This window comes from Cupressus sempervirens, chromosome 3, assembly GCF_028749045.1.
Source record: "Cupressus sempervirens isolate cs-2001-9-10 chromosome 3, ASM2874904v1, whole genome shotgun sequence".
NCBI lineage: Eukaryota > Viridiplantae > Streptophyta > Pinopsida > Cupressales > Cupressaceae > Cupressus > Cupressus sempervirens.
Genome location: NC_143120.1, coordinates 461,618,520 through 461,638,432, shown reverse-complemented (window position 1 = coordinate 461,638,432; position 19,913 = coordinate 461,618,520). Strand labels below are relative to the sequence as shown.

At 37.7% G+C, this 19,913-nt stretch overlaps 1 protein-coding gene and 1 pseudogene across 2 annotated transcripts in view; both read right to left on the bottom strand.

The window, feature by feature from the left end:
• Positions 1 to 19,913, bottom strand: part of LOC149567099 (Amino acid kinase family protein) — a 250,699-nt gene that overhangs the window by 112,269 nt on the left and 118,517 nt on the right. The window lies entirely within an intron of this gene.
• Positions 8,707 to 19,068, bottom strand: LOC149567100 (uncharacterized; annotated as a pseudogene).

Below are 19,913 nucleotides of genomic sequence, written 5' to 3'. Positions count from 1 at the left end.
AACTACATCCATTAACCATTCAAAATAAAATCAAGGTAGGGACTATATATGTTAGAGTATTGCTAATTTCTCTATAGTAAATGAACTAATTCATAGAAAAAGTCAATCATCATATGAGAACCTCGATGACATGATAATTAAAAAGCATTTGAATTTTAAATTTGAAAGAAATTATATACAACACAAATCTCCTTTGTGTGAAACAATCAATTGGCTGATGGAATTCATTGATCTTGTTACTAGAGTTGTTACAAAGCAACAAAAGTTGTAACATCCCCACTTTTAGGTTGAAGTATCCCAAATAGATATTGACCCATTTTCTTCCTCAAAAATATATTCACAACTTATACATAGGCAAATGTATTACGAAACAAAAATAGAAACCAGTAGATACTCCAATAGATATTAACCCGTTCTTCCTCAAAATAATATTCAAAATTCAAGCATATGAAAATGTGTTACAAACCAACAGTATAAAACCAGTGAACTCTCATAAAATTCCTTCAAACATGTTATTGCATTATACAACAGCAATACAATAACCAGCATTCAAAATCCAATCTTAAACATAGTTTTACAGTTAGATTGGAACACTAAGAGAAGAACCTATAAGCAAGACACCTAAAGTGACATCTCCACGGACAATGGGTTTGCATCCACTGTCTATCGGCACGAGGGGCTATGTCCTCACACTAGTTGAAAGCTAAAGCTTTCCAAATAACTCTTGCAAGAGAGAAACTGAAATTTGAATCACAAATCAAGCATGCCAAATGAATGAGTCTCTCTCCTTTTTATCCCCAAAGTTAACTCTTCGACTCCAATCTTGGCTTTTTGTCCTATCTCTCCTTGTCACTTTTGGCCCACTTTATAATATTAAAATGACCTTTTATAATTTGGATCCACTTTCTCAAAGTCAAATTTAATATTATATGAAGATGTCCTTAAAATTTCTAATATCCTAGAAGGGGACATTACAAATCCTCCCTCCTCAAGATTGCTTGTCCTCAAGCAATCAGTACCAGGATCCCATATGAATCTGCAGGTAGCTTTGTAGCCCAAACTGAAAACAAGTCTTGTCACACTATGAAGCAAAGTGTCACTCTGCAATCCATCCATCAACCGGATCCCTAGATCTCATATAAATCTATGAAATATCACAAAACTGTACAACTCTAATCATAATCGCATTCAACCTCAAACTAAGTAGAACTACAACAAAATCCTCAACAAGCCATAGATACATATGTCAACACTTGGATCCCAAACCCTTTTGTTATGACCAACTGATATGATGAGGTAGAAATGTATCTAGGAGCTATGTATAACCTAGTAGATGGTGATGACCTAACCTAAATAGATGATGTAAGAAACGAGCTGTTCAAAAACTACAAACAACACCAAGGGCATATCAAATATCATACTATCATCATCAATCTAGAGAACCCTCGAGTACATAGGTACTATGAATAAGAATGAAGCCGAAAACCCATTCCTTCTGATTGAAACATAATTCTCCTCAACTCTCTACCATGGTCTATTCAATGGCTGATGTAGGAAATCCATCCAACTCTTATATGGGTTGGAATCGGGAACCATATTTGGACTGATCAAATGACAAGAGATAGTAGTCACTTCACCACTCCCATCCTGTGACCAAGATTCACCACTAGGAACTGTAACTAAGTCCAAAATTCTCAAGTCCGGATCATCCTCTCCATGATAATCAAAAGGAATGCCCTTGTTTATCTCAAAAAGAGGATTATCGAAAGTCCAATCTACATCCACTTCAAATATGGGTTGTCTATAAGCTGAATGTGATTTGAAAATTTGATACTTGGTGTTTTGAGAGAGTTGTCTAAGTCATAAGTCTGTTGAATGCTATCAAGTTCATCAATTACTTCTTAGAAAAACTCTTGCCTTTCTTTTCCCTCATGTTCCCAAAAATGATTCGTGATCCTAATCTGATTTTTTGCTTCCTGAAGAGAAAACTAAGTATCAGCCAATGCCTCATGAGAATCCTTAAGCTCCTTGTTGAGCTCAATAATCTTATTCTTTTCTTTGTTCAATTGATCAACATATATTCCAGCAACCTTAAGAATATAATCCCTGTCGGAAAGCAAACACAAATAATCTAATTTCATAGTTTCAAGAGCTGTTTTGATCACCTGCAAATCAGCAATAAGCCAATCTCCTTCCACTCCCTTTTGAGCCTTCCTATAGAGATCCTCAACCATCTTGTGAGTGTTGTCATAACATACCAAAGATGCCACAACCATGTCTTTACTAACCTTCAACTGGTTCTTTCAGGTATGCATTTCATTGTTGTCATGTTGAAGCAGTTCATCGTCTTGTAGTTGTTGTCTATAGAAACTATGTAGCCGATAGGGTGTTGTCGTTAAAAAAGATTTAATTGCCGACAGGTAGATTAGTATTGTTATGTAGCCAAAGGACCCCTTCGGGAAGGTTCGGTGGGAAGTATTTATACCCTGTCTGGGATCATTGTAAATGATCTTTCTTATCATTAGTTATGTAATCTCTTGGCATATGCGAATAAAGGAGTATTGTTGTTGATGTTCTTGTTCATTGTCTGTGTGCATTAATCAATTAATCTATGCAGTAAACATTTGGTGTCATTGCCCTATAAACCTGGAGGGAGGGAGGAATAAAGATTAATGCCAAATCAGCTTAACAAAGATTGAAATAAGGTAAAGGGAAAAGATAGAATATGTACTGCGCAAGAAAATTTAAATTTGGCACAGCAAGCTGAACGTAGAAGGAGGTTCCAGAAGATTGCTGACAGACACAAAAGCATGGAAGAATTGTTGGAGTCTCGACAGCGGGTGGAGTTGGTGGAAGAAGCAAGGGAGGAGTTTTTGAATTTGTATTTGCCGAGGGAAGAGAATCCAGACGGAAGAGAATCGACTCACACAGCTCGGAGTGCCGAGGGAGCAAGAGCGTGGAGTGAACTCTTCGTCCATGATACACTTCCAGAATGGATAGATTCGCTTAACGGAGACCCTTCACCAAAAAGCACAGCTACCGAGATACAAACCGTTGGTATCGAGATACCAAGTGTCGGTGTCAGGATGGCAAGACCAAAGGAGAAGTTGCCTAAATTTGATGGTGATGGAGCAGCCGATCCTATCCAACATTGTAAAACTTGCGAAACAATTTGGAGGGCGAATGGCATAACAGATACAAACGAATGGGTCCGGCAATTCTCGGCCACCCTATGGGGTGTTGCAATTGATTGGTTCACTGATTCAAATCCCCAGAAATTAACCACTTGGGACAACCTTAAGAAGGATTTTACTGATGATTTTCAACTGCTACGCGATGACAATGAAATTGTTGTAGAGATATACAATACAAAATAGGGGAAGAATGAAACAATCCAAGTCTACGCTAGGAAGCTGAAGGACTTGATCAATAAAATGGAGAATAAGCCAGTTGATGGGCTACAGAAAATATGGTTCATTGAAGGCCTTCACCCAAAGCTGCGAAAGAAGATGGAGATTGTGCCACCATCGTCATACGCTAAAGTGTACAATCCGGCAATGAACCTAGAAAGTAAGCAGAAGACGAAAAAGAAGAAGAGTAGCTCGTCGGATTCAGATGATGACACATCTTCAGCAGAGGAAAGCAGTGATGATGAAAAGGGCAGCAAGAAGGTTCGCGCCCTCCAAAAGGACATGATTTAGATGATGAAAGAGTTCAAGAACATGTAGGAGACCAAAGGAAACAAGCTATGGTGCACCGAGTGCAAGAAAGAAGGCCATATGAAGGGATCTACCTGAAAGATCAGTTTTGCAAGATTTGCCACATCATGGGACATTCGACAAAGTAATGCCCTTTCAACCTAAAAATAAGAGCACTGTAGCAAGTGTTCCTGACACAAGAGGCATCCACGTAAGGAGGGAGCGGGAACACTAGTGCGGAGGGTGCCACATCGAGAGGATATAGAAATAATCGGCGCAGTCAAAACAACAACGGCAACAACAATAATGGTAGTAGGAGTCGAATTCTGTACGATGTGAACGGCTAGCCGATAGTTCAATGCCGTGCATGCAATTTGTGGGGCCACTTCGCCTGTAAGTGTACAATAGCAAACACACCAAAATTGTTATGCAGATGGTGCGGAGCCGGCGATCATGACAATGCTAAGTGCCCGAGGTCAGGAGTAAACTTGATCACTATCGAAATGGATGAAGAGGAGGTTCTGGCCATTACACGGAAGCAAGCGAGAGTATATCCCGACCTGAAGGAGGAAAAAAAATGACTACAAGAAGTGCGGGCAAAGATCTAGAAAGCAACGAAGGCAGAGAAGGCACAACTGAAGGACACTATTGGTACCTCCGCTTTGAACTGTGCAGAATAGAACATCATATGGAAAATATTACAAACCGAGGTACCCATCAAAATAAATGATCTGTTGCTCACCATGCCTCAACTCCATCCGGCACTCATAAACATAGCTCCAACTGCTAAGTTACCAGCAGAGCAAGGAAGGGAGAAAGAAGGTCGTGCAAGTGTAGAAGATCCGATGCTGTTAGCTCTCTCATCCGAACTGCATCCGACAATCATCGAAATGGGAATTTTGGGGACTGTTCTGACAAACATGATTGTGGATAGAGGGTCTGGTGTCAATGTGTTACCAGAGGATACTTGGAAAAGGTTGGGACAGCCGACATTGTGGCCACCTACATTCCAACCGCTAACGGCCAACCAACACAGAATCAAACCACTAGGAGTCTTGACAGCACAACCAGTGACGATTGGAACACAACCATTCCTGCTTGAATTCGTTGTGATCTCGTTGAAGAGGAAAGGATATGATGCCATTCTGGGTCGGGGGTGGCTGATACAAGCCAGAGTTAAGCATGACTGGAAGAAAAACACTTTATCACTTTAGAGCAAAGGGCGAAAATACGTCATCGATTTACACATCCAAATGGTGGGGGAAGAAGCTCTATCATCAAATTTTGAAGAAGAAGATGAAGGGAGGCAGTGTATGGAACCAGATTAGGAGGAAGTCCTGCGGTTGGAAGGAGGATCAATGGACGACGATTTGGATTCTGACAATGGTCTTTACCACTAGCAGATAGAGGACTACGAACTCTTTCCGAGCTATAATATGTTAAGGGTGGACAAAGGTGAGAAAAAAGAGAAAAATGAATGTTTGAAGCAATACAGAGAAGCGGAAGACGGAAAGGCAGTTAAGACTGAAGCTGAAGGGAAGAACATATAGTACGAACCCAGAAAAAGGAAAGATCCCACCGTACGACTGCGCAGAAAGGAAATGTTATGTCGAACCACAGATATAGCCAAAAGGTGTCGGCAGCAAGGAAAACACATCATATGGTCTGCACAGGAAACAAAGAGGAAGGGTTTAATAAAAGTTGCAGTAGTACGAAGTGGAGGTGTTATTGACGGCAAGAAGGGGCAGCTGATGAAGTCCATGGTACCGAGCTTCGAGAACAAATTGGGCGATATGGAAAACCGGATGGAGAGATCGTGTACCTTAAATAAACTCAATGAGCGACAATTGCAAGCGCAAGGGGCCACGAAGGTGACATAGAACAGGTGCAAAGCATGGCATGATAGACACCTGAAATTGAACAAGTTCCATTCGGGACAGTTGGTGTTGAAATATGACGGACGAAACGAGATCAAACCAAGCAAGTTTTAGGTGAAATGGGTTAGGCCATACCAGATTCGGGAAGTGGGTGATAACAGAACAATAAAACTACAGACGCTAGATGAAAAGGAAGTGGCTAACACAGTGAATAGGTCGAAGTTGAATGTCTACCATGAAAGAAATAACGCACCTTTGTGGACGATGAATTGAGAAAAGAACGATTGTAAATACTGTATATATCTAAATATTGTACATAAGTAAGATAAGTAAGGACAGAAAAGGAAAAAAAGGGAAAAAATGAGAAAGTACCATACGAGGATCATGCATCAGTTTGCACCGTATGGCTTGAAAGTGATCATCGTACAACCTAACAGCGTATCACCATACTACTTCAGTGTATCACCGTATGGCTTGAGTATATCGCCGTACGACTTGATACCGTACGACATGTAATTGAAGGGATAATGCATATACTAGTTTGCACCGTACGACGTGAGGAGTCACTTTTAAGAAGTTTGGGAGGCATAGTATTAGCCGTACGGCCCTTTCTACCAAGCGAATGTAGTCTTCTTAGCATCGTACAGTTACATAAAGCAACTCTGGAGACACCGTACAGTCCCATATTACAAGTATAGAGTGTAATGAAGGTATCAAGTACAGCAGCCCAGAGCATTTCACCGTATGCAGGGGTTCATTCCACCGTATGAGCAAGAAAGGAGTCGAGAGGCCGTACGAGGTATGGCTATGGAAAAACCAATCCATGGTGTAACTGTACATTGGCAACATAGAAGAAGGGTTTTCTATAAATAAATTTAAAAAAAAAAGTCGACAAATCAAAAAATGTTCAGAATGCATAACGGATGATGCCAAAGGGGAGGGAAAACATAAGCGATTGTCAGAAAGAGTGTTGGATCAGAAGAAAATCACAAAACTGGTGTTTTTTGTGGCTTCAAAAGTGTTAATTTGGTCTTGGCAGCTACCCCCTAGACCCCCAATTGTTGTGAATTATCAGTCGTGGGAAGTATGACCAGTCATGCAGTGTCTGTGTACCAGGGGTGGAGGATCAGAGTGCAACAGCAGCATACAAAGTAGACGAAGGGGTGCAAGTGTCGAACCCTCTACCAATAGTGGAGGAGAAGGATAAGGATGTTCATTTTCACCTTGTTGTCATCTCAGAGCAGAGCAAGTCCCTAGCAAAGTTGGTGCTTATAGAGAGAAGACGGGCAGAGGTTGGGCAAGAAGCTCGGGAGACGACCAAGAAGGCTCGGGAGGAGATGGCCAACCAACTTGCCACCCAGCAGTTTGCATGGGAAGCAGAGCAGATAGCCTTGTTAGCGCGACTTGAGGAAAGTGCATGAGGGAGGTAGCAAGCAGAATAGCAATTAACAACAACGGGACAGTGGTTGGCAGCAGCACTACAGGAGAAGGACTCAACCAAGAAGGCTCATGATCAGAAAGAAGCCAAGTGCCAAAAGGTTGTATTGATGCTAAAAGAAGTAGTGGAGGAGAACTCTCAGATTATAGCTGATTTGAAGGTCCGGACGGAACAAGTGTATCAACTTCAACACAGTCGGTCTTCACAGTCTGAGACACAACCTTCTGGTTCATGATGTCTAAGTCTATGTTGTTTTATGAATAAATGTAGTAAGTTATTGAGTTTTGTTGTGTGGTTGTCCGGAGATGACTATTCTTTTTGGGGGGGATGATGTCGTCAGTAAATATGGTATCAGGATGTATGTCGTCAGTATCGGCCAACAAGGTGTGTATCGGGATGTATGTCATTAGTATCGAGAAGATTCTTATTATGTAGCCAACATGTATGTGGCCGATGGACACCTTCGAGAAGGTTCCTTGAGATCTATATATATACCCCCCTTCGGGATCATTGTAATCATTAGAATCATATCATAAGCATAATGTAATATCTTTGACATATGAGAATAATATAAGAAGTTTTCCTATTCTAATCCATTGTCTGTATGCATTAATTTCTTTACCCAATATGGTAAACAACAGTGTCATCTTGGATTGTTCTTCTAAATTTGTGTCATGGGGGTAAGAAACATATGGTTCGTCACCCCTCTCAAAATCATAGGCCTCCTTTCCCTTGTTATTTTGATTTGTATGCAAAGGCAAAAGTGTTGTCATGTTATCATTTGTATATAAAGGCTCATCATACAAAGACTTTAACTTGCTATTACCTTGTGTGTAACTGACCTCATCAACCTGTCTGTCAAGGCTAACCTCCAAATCACCAACGAAAAAACTTGCACCCTGTATAACATCTTTTGCGTGATCACAAAAGGTCTGTAAATCAATGGTGGTTGACTACTCTTCTTTTTCAAGACCCTCTATTAGATGATTTTAGTCTGCTAGAAATTCTTTGTACACATTTTTGCACTAGTCTTTTGCAAGGAGGTCCTGAGCTAATTCAAAATACTTCTTTTTTGCCATATTGGTCTTATTTTGGAGTTTGGGACGGAAATCCATGAAATCACTGAAGGCTAATTCTTTTTGAATCTTTAGAGGGAGTTTTTTGCACTCAACATACATATCAAATACCTCTATTTGCAATACCATTTCTGGTTTTCGATTTGCTAAACACTTGACACAACTGGTGAAGCATATTCATTCTTTTCCCAAATATTCTTCAATTTTAAGGAAGTTGCTTTCTTTTCTAGTTTTTTTTTAGGGTGTCGCATTTTCTCTATATTGCATGTCTTGTGCTGAATTAAACAAGAATTTGTTAGCTTTGAAAAACCACTCTCCTTCCAAGGTAAAGATGACATGGATTTATTATCATTTATAGCATCAAGTTCTATTTGATTCTGAATTTCCTCCATACTTGAGGTTGTGAGCCACCAAACTATGCTTGCTATTTGAGAGTTGTAAATCAACCTTCCCAATTTTCCTCATTTACTATAGCATTGATCCTCCAATATTATGCTGACATTTTGGAAATCAAGATTTTCATTTCCTAGCCATTTGAGAGCTTGTTGTACAACTAATCCCAGCCTTTGTCTCCCAGCATCCCTTAGATTTTCTAGCACTATCTTTTTGTTATTCAGCTATTTTTTCGCTATATGAAACCCTTGTTTAGCCTCATACTTTTCTGAGTCATTGAAAAAGTTATTTTGTTCTATGCTCATTCCTACAGTCATACTTTGTATCAAGCTTTGTAGTTGTGCATCCAGAATCTAATTCTCTACTCCAAAAGACAATTTTCCACCATATTTAGTGAAAGAAAGATCCTCCAATCCTTCATGATAATCTACATTCCAGCAATCTTAACTAACATAGGGCTCGATACATTGATCTTCAACACACTAGTGGACATACTCTTTACAAATTTGACCAATACAATCATTTTGGAAATGAGGATAAGGGCCTAGAATTTGGGTATCAAATGATGATTGAAGGGGATTCATTACAACTCATTTAGTACCAAGTGCTAAGGCAGAAGACAATACATTTAGAGGTGCTATACATTGTTCAACAAAATTGGCTCTTGTTGCAAATTGACTGAACATTGTAATCCTTGAACTTTCAGTAGAGTATGGTGTCCAAGCACCATTACTTGGATCTAGTAAGTGGTGATGTTGATCTGTAACCTTGTCAAAAGCCATTTGTGAAGCAATACCATTTTCACCAGCCTGGTCATCACTCAGTACTCCATGCGAAGACAATGTCGTAACCCAATGGGATGTATTACCTGTTAGTGAGCTTGCATCATATTCAACCACTTCATTCCAGTGCTCATACATATATTTTACCATCTTGCTCACAAAAACCTTTTGAGTTTCTAAAAGTTCATCCACAAGAATGTATCTACCATCTACAAGAACTCCCATTGGTCCACAAACAACATTGATTATTACTCCAAGTGTGTGTTGCTCATCAGAATAATAACCAAAAATCTTGTTATCAAGCGCCTTAGCATGATCGAATGTTCCTTCCCACATTTTGTTTGACATGCCTGTTCCAAGAACATTTCTAAGTCTCTGGGGATCAATTAGCATTAGCCTTAGTAAATCTTGTACAATATAGATCCTCTCACTGTTCAAATGTTTATGAAAAGCACGATCTTTTCCAATCTTTTCAAGACGCCATGCCTCATCATGCAATACTGGTGGATAATGCTTCTTGTACACTATAAGCGTTGCTACTTTGAACTGTTGATAATATGCAAATCACGCTCCTTATTTGTGAATGAAGGCTCGATAATACTCCTAACTATTAACTCAACACTTTCCAAAAAATTAGCTTCTATCGGAAGTGTTAATTCTGAGTCGCATGGTTACTATTGATTCAGACATTACATGCATACAATTCCTTCCGTGTCAAGTCATGTAATGCTCCACATTGAATTTTCCTGCACTTTTCAATTATGTCCACACCTAAAATACCTTCAGCTATAGTCTTGAATCAAACCCATGTCTCAATACATGCACGACATGTTGCATTATTCCTATCAATACCACTTTAAAGGAAACTAACTCATGGTATCACCAATCTATGTTCCTGACATACCAAATGAAGAGTCGCTCTTGTAATGGCACTTGGTCAAAAACAAAAATCCAACGCCTGGGCATATAAAAGCAAAATTTCATAGCAAAATTTCATAAGCCAAATTATGTGTCATCAAGTGTCAAGCATGATGTCTCTTGTGCATTAAGGTTTTCTTCGATTTCGATTATAATGTTCATGCAAAGGTGCTTCTGAAAAGTAATGATTGCTAGGTAACTAAGATATCTATTATGTGAAGAATGATGACTTCCCAATTTAGAGGTCATCGCCAATCACGATAGTATCCAGCAGTCATGATAATACCAACGTGACAGGTCTTCTAACAAGCCCAAATGAATTAACTCAGTCTCCTTACTCCATGGTATTTGCTTAGTGTGTATCGGCATACCATAAAACTGAGCCACTAGCTAAAAAAGTGAAACGTTGCCCTTCAAGAACAAATCACAAGCCCTGTCAAGTTATCGCAGGTTCAAGATGTTGGGACGTGAGCCTAGCAAAATACAATTGTGGTTGTTACTAACCAGCCCACTAAAGAAGTGACTTGTGTGCCAAGCTTATGGGTTTGATACTCACGTCAACCGATTACAATGAGAGACCATGGACTATTACAATCACCCGCCATTTCCTGTGTAAATCGTGATCTCATACGCGAGCTTCTTCTAAGGTTACAAATGACTCCTGACTTTTATTATTGCTATGGTGAGAGCAGTGGTTCCAATGCCACTATCTTCTAGCTACGGTTTTGCAATAGTATTCAAAACAGAATTCTACTTGCGTTAACAATGCTCACCATGCCGTACCTGTTGAGCTGGGATTTTATTTGATGTAGACCCTAATTCGAGCAGCATACTTCCCACTAAAACTCGTTACTATTCCAACAGAGGTAAAGGTAGTCTCTATGATGGTTAATAAAGCTCCTTTGAAATCAAACTCCCACAGAAATATTATCCTCTCCAGAAACCAGTGATTGTATTCTATCTATTCTACTTCTGCCACTACATGAGGGACCTGCATGTGAATAATATTATGGAACCAATGCAAACTGTTAAGCTTCTCACACCCCCCACATCACAATCTTGAAATGGTTTGAATAGTAAGTGTAGAAGCATTTGTTTGCTAATATTTGAAATACTCTTTCATGGAAAATTTCACACCATTGTTCATGACACTATTTCCTTCACAATGCCTGAAATAATATGGCCTTAAAAATAATAGACATTGGTCATAGATAAGCTTCTCACTGTCTAGCTTTGGAGGAATATTAACACCTTCATGAAACCTTTTGTTGCCCAAACGCAAAATTAAAATACATATTTGGTATTTCAGAATAAAGCCCATCTTTTCCTAGCAACTGTTTTTGAAATAACTTCTGATTAATTATTTCCAATTTTTTTTTAGATGATAAATCCACAGGATAAATAATTTCTAGGAACCACACAGGCTGGCAGAATACACAACTTTGATACCACTGAAGTATCCCAAAGTGATATTGACCTAATTTCTTCCTCAAAAATATATTCAAAACTTAAAACATAGGCAAATGTGAATTCTGAAACAACAATAGAAACCAGTAGATACTCCAATAGATATTAACCTGTTCTTCAAAATAATATTAAAGATTCAAACATATGAAAATGTGTTACCAATAGTATAAAACCAGTAAACTCTCAAAAAATTCCTTTGAACATGTTATTGCATTATACAACAACAATACAATAACCAACATTCAAAATCCAATTTTAAACACCGTTTTACAATCAAATTGGAACACTAAGAGAAGAACCTATAAGTGCATACAAGACACTTGAAGTGACGTCACCATAGACAATGGGTTTGTGTCCACTGTCTGCTGGCACAAGGGGCTACGTCCTCACACTGGCTGAAAGCTGAAGCTTTTCGAATAACTCTCATAAGAAAGACACTAAAATCTGAATCATAAATCAAGCATGTCAAATGAATGAGTCTCACTCCTTTTTATCCCTAAAGCTGACTTTTTGACTCTCTTCCTAGATTTTTTTTCTTATCCCTCCTTGTCACTTTTGGCCCACTTTATAACAATAAATTGACCTTTTATAATTTGAATCCATGCTCTCAAAGTCAACTTTAATATTCTATGAAGATGTCTTTTAAAATTCTGTTGTCCCAAAAGGGGAGATTACATAGGTTCTCTAGCACTATAGTTGTCCTTGACCTTTTCGGTGAGTGTCAACTTTGTTATAGGAGTTATTTGATGTTGCTAGTGAGCTCAATTCGTCTTGAGAGCACCAATGCCAATTTTTGAGTTCTAATGTGTTCTCCAAGAATCTTGGAGAGAGAGCCCATGTTGTCAAGAGATCACTTATAATGGACAATATGTAGTCATGATGGCAACTACATACATTTCTCTTGATCATGCCAATAGATTTTGACTTACCAATACAGAATTGATTGAAATCAGCTAAGTATGGAATACAGAGCAATATATTAAAACAAAATTATGATATGCGATGATGGATATATTAAAACAAGTATAAGGATCTAAGTCTATGATCACAAGTCTTGAAGCTTTGAAATTTATGAGATATTCTTGTAGGTAGTGGATTCACAGTTTTGATCAGGAACCAAATACAGATGAAAAGATTTCATTGGTTAGACTTGAATTTTGGTATGATGAATTATTTTGGTTATTGGTTTTGTTTGACCCGACTATGGAGAGTTTATATTTTGTTTATCATATCATCGATAAGTAAAAAGGATTCTTTTACACATTTGGTTGGGACTTAGTCAGCCGACTAAGAAATGTTTTGGATGGGTATATATATGATTGAGTTTGCCTTGCGAAGGAGGAGAAGCGAGATATGTTTGATGATATGATATGTAATGTGATTTATCCAAAGGATAGAGCAGAATTTGGGATACAAAAGACAATACACAAAGCAGAGCTACACCAAAACTAATCAAGCATAGGTGATGCTACTCTACAGTTCATGATTTGTTTGTATCAAATTGGGTTGTAGCCCTAACATTGTAATAGAGTAGTGTTCTCTAGGCAAGTGCCTAATGCCTTGTGCATTTCTATAAACCTTTAACAGGGTCCACCATTGTACTAAATTCTTTAACAGGGATAATTATTTCTGCAAAGTATTTCCGTGGATCACTACTCCAAACATGGTTTTTCCCTTAACTAGGGTTTCACACAAAAATATGGTGCTATGAGTTCTTGGATTGTTTATGTTGCAGTTTACTATTTACTTTCTTTATATGGTATTTGTGCATTTGGTTTAAAGTTAATGAAATTGCTTGAATATTGATTCAACCCCCCCTCCTAACATCCCCACTTTCCGCTTAGGTTCGAATGTTGTAACCTGCAACCATTTGTTAGTACAATACCATAAATTGTATGTAAAACATATTATCAATGTTGAATTTAAGTAAATACTAATCTAAATACTTCCCAAGCTGTCCATCCTAATCCTTTAGGAGATATCCTTTCTCCAATCACCTAACCCTCTAGTGAGTACTATGTCTCAATTAGGTAATTGTCATAGAAAGAACTTCCCCTTTAGGCCTCTTTGGGATCTCTAGTAACACTACTTGGTAGAGATCCCACCTCTACCAAGTCTTTATCTCTAACACTCTTCTGGGACCCCTCCTTCTCTCTAGTATTTCTTCTATTCTTCAGTATGGATTGTCTCATAATTTTGCTAGTCGTCAGGAGACGACTTTTCTTTTTGGGGGGGATGATGTCGTCGGTAGAAATTGTGTATCGGCCGACGGGTTCCTTCGGGAAAGTTCTTGTTATGTAGCCGACGGTGAACAGTTTGTAACGGGTATAATGTACTTAGCCGACGAATACCTTCGGGAAGGTTCGTCGGAAAGTATTTATAACCCCTTCGGGAAGCATTGTAATCATCTTATCATTATCATATGAGAAAAGCATAAGGTACTGTTGGCATATGCGAATAATAATAGAAGTTCTGCTATTTGTTGTTCGGTGTTCGTATCGATTTTCAGTGTGCGTTGCTTAATTAATCCATACGGTAAACACTTGGTAGAGATCCCACCTCTACCAAGTCTTTATCTCTAACATATGCATATGTTTGACCACTACAATATATATTACCTCTAATGGTATTCTCTACGGATCCCTCTTTGGATCCCAATTTGGAAATCCGACATTCGACTTAAAATGCCCTCTAGACCTTGAGTTTTCCTTTAGAGAAACTCAATATTCTAAATGAATGTCCTCTATTCTTTGAGTTTTCTATTAGAGAAACTTGACATCTATAATAGATGGATGTCCAATACCAAGGACCCACTAGATCTCCATGAGAACTATAAGTTCTCATCTCTGATATGATTAATATTTCTTCAATGATGATTGCTCTATCAATATCAAAATGAGTTGTATACCTCCATTGGTTCTACTTCTACCACTATATTCTTGTTGTCTTAATATAGTATACTCTCTATCACTATTGCCCCTTCACAGTTTACCCCTTTTTTTTGCAACTATTTTATTTGCATTGATTCTTATGGGTAAATGATTATCATTCTTATGAATTACCATTCCTTCATAAAATTCCTCTTCCCTCTCTATTATAGTAGATGGATTGATACTATTTTCCATGTGATACTTTATCTGCAATTATTATTTAATCTTTGTCTACTATAATTAATTATTAGAGGTCTGTAGGTATCAGCCTTTTACCATCATTCTTCCTAGCATGTATGATGCAAATATATTGATTTCCCTTTGTCTCTGACTTTTGGTCTATCTGACCCATCCTTGATATGATCCTCTTTTACGTTTCAATGTTTTTTATATGTCCTTTGTCGCTATAAATACTATTGCTGGTATCTCTTTGTTTTCCTTTTAATTCTTTGTCTTCGTATATCTCTATATCTTTTGATTGTCAATTATTGTGATACTCATATTGCTTGATCCTATTTTCTATTAGTATTTGATGCCTTGTCCATTGCTATTATCACTCTCTCTAAGCAGCGATGAATGATGATACATTTCTATTATCCTTTTTGTCTGTGTATGCTTACTATCGATACACAATACTCCCGTTTAGATTGCTCGACTACAAAATATGTTTGTCACTGAGTGTGTTATCATCCATGTTAGTCAGCTATATCTTTCGCATGTATTTTTCATGTTTGTTCTGCATTGAATTGGTCTATGCGTATTTCCTTCCCTAGTTATATTCCTTGCCACTTCAATGATCTCCTGCTATGATTCGATAGTTCTATAAATCTTTTCCATATGTTTCATGCTCCCCACATCTAGTGCGATTGGTAGATGAATTGATGTGGAAACTTCCTTGATGCATATATTACCTTTTGAGCCCGAGCCAGTTGTCTAATTTTCTTATCCCTGCCGCTACTTATATGATCTGTACTCTAATTGATGTCAGCAATTGTGTTTCTATCTCTGTCTTTGTTCTCTAATTCCCCCTTCCTTATGATTACGTATGGACCTTTATATCGATGGTATGACTAAGGGTCATGACCCGTGGGTTTTGCCAAATCAAGTTATATAAATCCATCGAGATAATTTATTAAAAGTTATTTATATCATATGATATTTAATATTGATGTAATTTATCTTTGACATTTAGTTTCCATATTTTATTATTCAATTTTATATATATCCCAAATGATTAGTTATTTTGTTTATTTATTACTTTGATCCATTATAATGAGGGATGCCAATGTTGGATTCTATTATTGGAGGGGATATTACACACACTCCCCCCCCCTACGCTTCCTCTCGATATTCTTCAATCCTAACATTCCATTTATGATGAGTCACTTGATTGGCTTCATTTCTCGTTAATCATCATAGGTATAATCCCCTGTAGTCAGATCTCGATTCTAAAATTCTTCAACAATTTTCGTATCTTTGGGATATTGATGGCTTTATTTGAACTATTTTACTAAGGTTGCTTTAATTTTACTAAAAAAAATTGAAAGCATATTAGTGTTATTGTTTGTTGGAACCAAGATGAAGAATTTTAAACCATGGACGCATAGAACAAGGACCTTGCATATCAAGGCTATCATTGTGGGTTATGCAGAATATGTTATTTCCTTCTGGTGAAACCCTTGTGGGTCTAAGAGATTGAATCAAGTTCATCTCAGCTTTCTGGACGACAAAAACCCTCTCAAAGAAGATTGGTTGCAGTGGTGAGAGATCCTCCTCCCTAGTCAACGTAGTTAGATATAATTAGAGTATCATCTTGAGCAAAAAGAGGGCTTTTGCAAGTAAGATCATAGATCAAATTTGCGATTCTATACATATGTAGTGTTTTAGCAAAAAAATAGGGTTAAAAATTTAAAGTTTGTATGTGACTGTGATATTCAAGTTTGGTACCAAAATCTAATGAGCTAGTTGTACAAATTTATAATCTTTATAGTGTTGAATGGTGTTCAATAGCTGGTCAAAAAAGGAAGAGGCTAATAATTATTTCAAGTCTTTAGATGAGATGTGAGGGAATAGGATAGAGGTGGGGTACTAAAAAAAAAGAGAAGCGTAGATTTGAGGATTCTCATATTAATTATGCAAACACAACAAGGCGATCACAGAAAAGCAATTGAAGCATGATGTAGACCCCCCAACTCTGCTTTCATTTCTCTTTCCTAAGGTCGCTGCTTCATAGATGCATCTCACATGTCCAGTAATAGCATAGTATTATCAGATTGTGACATCAGTTATGGATTGTCATATTTGAAGAGTTGCAGAAATTGTTGGGTGGATATTTTGCAACCAACAGTTTTGGGTAAAAATCCAATCACAAAATAGGATGACCAGCCACAGTGTGTGAGACAGAGTCTTTCCTACCTTAAAGGGAAGACTCCCCCTTTTCACCATTCCTTGAACCAACTAAAGGTAAGCAAAAAGTCGAGAGATTTTGTAAAATGGGTGTTACCAATATTTTTTCTTCTTATTTTTAAAGAAAGAATCCACTTACTCATGGAGTGAGCAATGGGCAGGATGAATCTCTAACTACACTTCTATCAAGAGCTGAAAACAGTGATACCAATAAACCTTCACTAACTCAAAGGCTAGCTGAAAATATACTAGTTTGGCTCTAAGTTTGGTCTTACTTCTATATGGAAAAGCTTTACAATTAGGGCATAGAGACTCCTTAAAGTAAGAATAACTTAACTATTTTACAAATTAAGAAGGAAGTATAAGCTACAGACAAAGCTTCTGGCTATATATTTCCACAATTGCTCCTAGCCAAAGCTCTGACTTCAATTGTTTCTTAACTCTTTTCTATTCAATTATCAAGAACATAGGATACAATTACCAATAACACAAGATAACATGAATCAAAAATAACTTAGATGAATTATAGACAACACTTATACAAGTAACAATCTCACTCAATCAAAGTTAAGTCTCAAATGCTCCTTTGTATTCACTTTTCTCTCAAAATAGTGCTACACAAAGTTCTCCTAGCACAATTTCTCTAGAGCTCTCTTGCATAAAGATAAAGATAAAAGATGATTTTTGTAATGAGGCGGCACTCTTTTATATAGGCACAGGAGTTGAGGAAAAAGTGGAGGAAAAAGTGGGAGCAATTCAACCAACTTTGACCTAGTCTAATCCAGAAGAGAAATTATAGGGTTACATGCAACTTGCATTATGTCTTTTATGCACCTGCAACTTGCATTATATGTAATTACACATTTTCATGTAATGCATCCTCTTGAACCTACAAATTGAAATAAAATAACAAACAACAATCTGAACGATTGTTTCTCAGTGCCTTGAACTTGACGATGATGTCATGCACTATAGGAAGATCTGCAATCACCATTGTCTTTGATATGGCTTTGGTCCTGATTGCATCTATATATGTTGATTGCACAACTTTGGAATTTGTTGCCATAGAATCCAACAAGTGTTTTGTCAAGGATTTATACAAGACAAACTTGTTCATTGTGGGCAAACCAAAATCTTCAAAATCTACATCAGCATTGATCTTGATTGTATATTCCGAGCTTACCCTTTCAGCTACAATGAAACCACCAGATTCATCAACCTAACATCCCATTTGTTCCAAATCACAAATAACACTTGCTTCAACCACTTGATAATTTTCAAAGGTAGCCTGCAACTTTGTGATCAGCTTCCTCAACGTTTCTTCTTTGTAACCAATAAGCCCTTGAAATCTGAAGAACATTTCACATGATGGAAGAATGTCACATGAGACCAAGGCATCTAGATCAAATCTTACCATTTCATCCCAATCATTGAGCATTTCCTTCAAAGTATCTGCTTCTTGCGTCAAAGAAGAGATTAAGTTTCACTCCATTTCATTCATCTCTTTGACACGCTTAAGAACTGCAAATGTCTCTGTGATGGCTCAAACTCCTTCAGAGATGATTTCCTGTATCCAAGAATTGGCAGCTTCAATCAACTTCCTCTCCTTGGATGTTTGAGACACAACAATTGCACTCTAAGAAGATTGTTAACGAATGACCTCATTCAGGCAAGAAACCTCCTATTTTAGTTGATTTTTCTTTTCCCATAGCTCATGATTTCTCTTTGATACATTCGTCAATGCATCTTGACCATCTTGCAAATAACTCAAACATGGTTGTTTTCCAATTTCAACCTTGGTGAACTTGTAATCAGAATGAGTAAGTTATTCAATAGGTTTGCCCACCAGTGGCTAAGCAACCTCAACAAACTTGGTCTTATTTGAATCAACCAAAATCCTTGAAACAATCTTATCATCCCAAGATTTGGATTTGGTCTTCTTAACAAGGAGATTGTCTAGAGGAACAACCACTTTCCTTCTCTTGGTTGTTATTTTGCTCAACCATGCAAGCAAGCTAAAACTTTCATCCGCGAAAGCAGGTACAGTGGAAACCATTGGCATTGATCCAAATTGTATTTCCATCGTGACTGAACAAGATTCAATTTGCATAGCTAAAAGCATAGGAACATGTTGAGAGGACTCCATTATGAAAAGCTCAAAACCTAACAAAGATGTATGAAGTTGGGAAACTTGACAACTTGTAAGAGTTGGAAAATCCTCACACATTTGCCAAATGATCGTATTGTTCATTTGCAGGAATGCGAGGAGTAGTAGAAGAGATAGGAAGAGCCATTGTATTGACTTCTAAGACCGGAATAGGAGTGAAAACAATGGAGAATGAATCCACATCGTTATTCACTTCATGCAAAAAAGGCTCATCATGTATAGATGGTGCACGAGCTTGTGGAGGCTTTAGGGGAGATAAGATCATGACTTCCCCTTCTTCATCTGAGTCTTCTCTATCAGATTCTCTCTCTAATTCCTCTTCTAATTCCTTCTCTGATTCTTGAATTGGTTCAAAGATCTGAGATGATTTGGCTCCTTTCCCACCTTTCAACTTCAACTTGAGAGAATTCTTTGCATCAGAAGATGAGGCACCATCTTTCCCTGTTGTCTCCAGCTGTAATTTTTTGCTAGGAGGACCAAAACTTCCACATTCCAAGCCCATCTTAGGATTTACTCTTTTAAGGCCTTTATTTTTCAACCATTTGTTGGTGTTCACCAAAATAGATTGAAATCTATCCATGATAGATATACCTTCCTTTTGTTGCCATTGAATAGGGAAAGGGCACTTCTTATCAAGCCGGCTTGATAAAACTCCGGATCAAGGATGTTGCCATCATCTTCAATTTGGTAATCTAAAGGGATCTCCAACATGTTGAGATTGATTATCTATTGTAGAGTTAATCTTCAGTAGTCCATCTTCA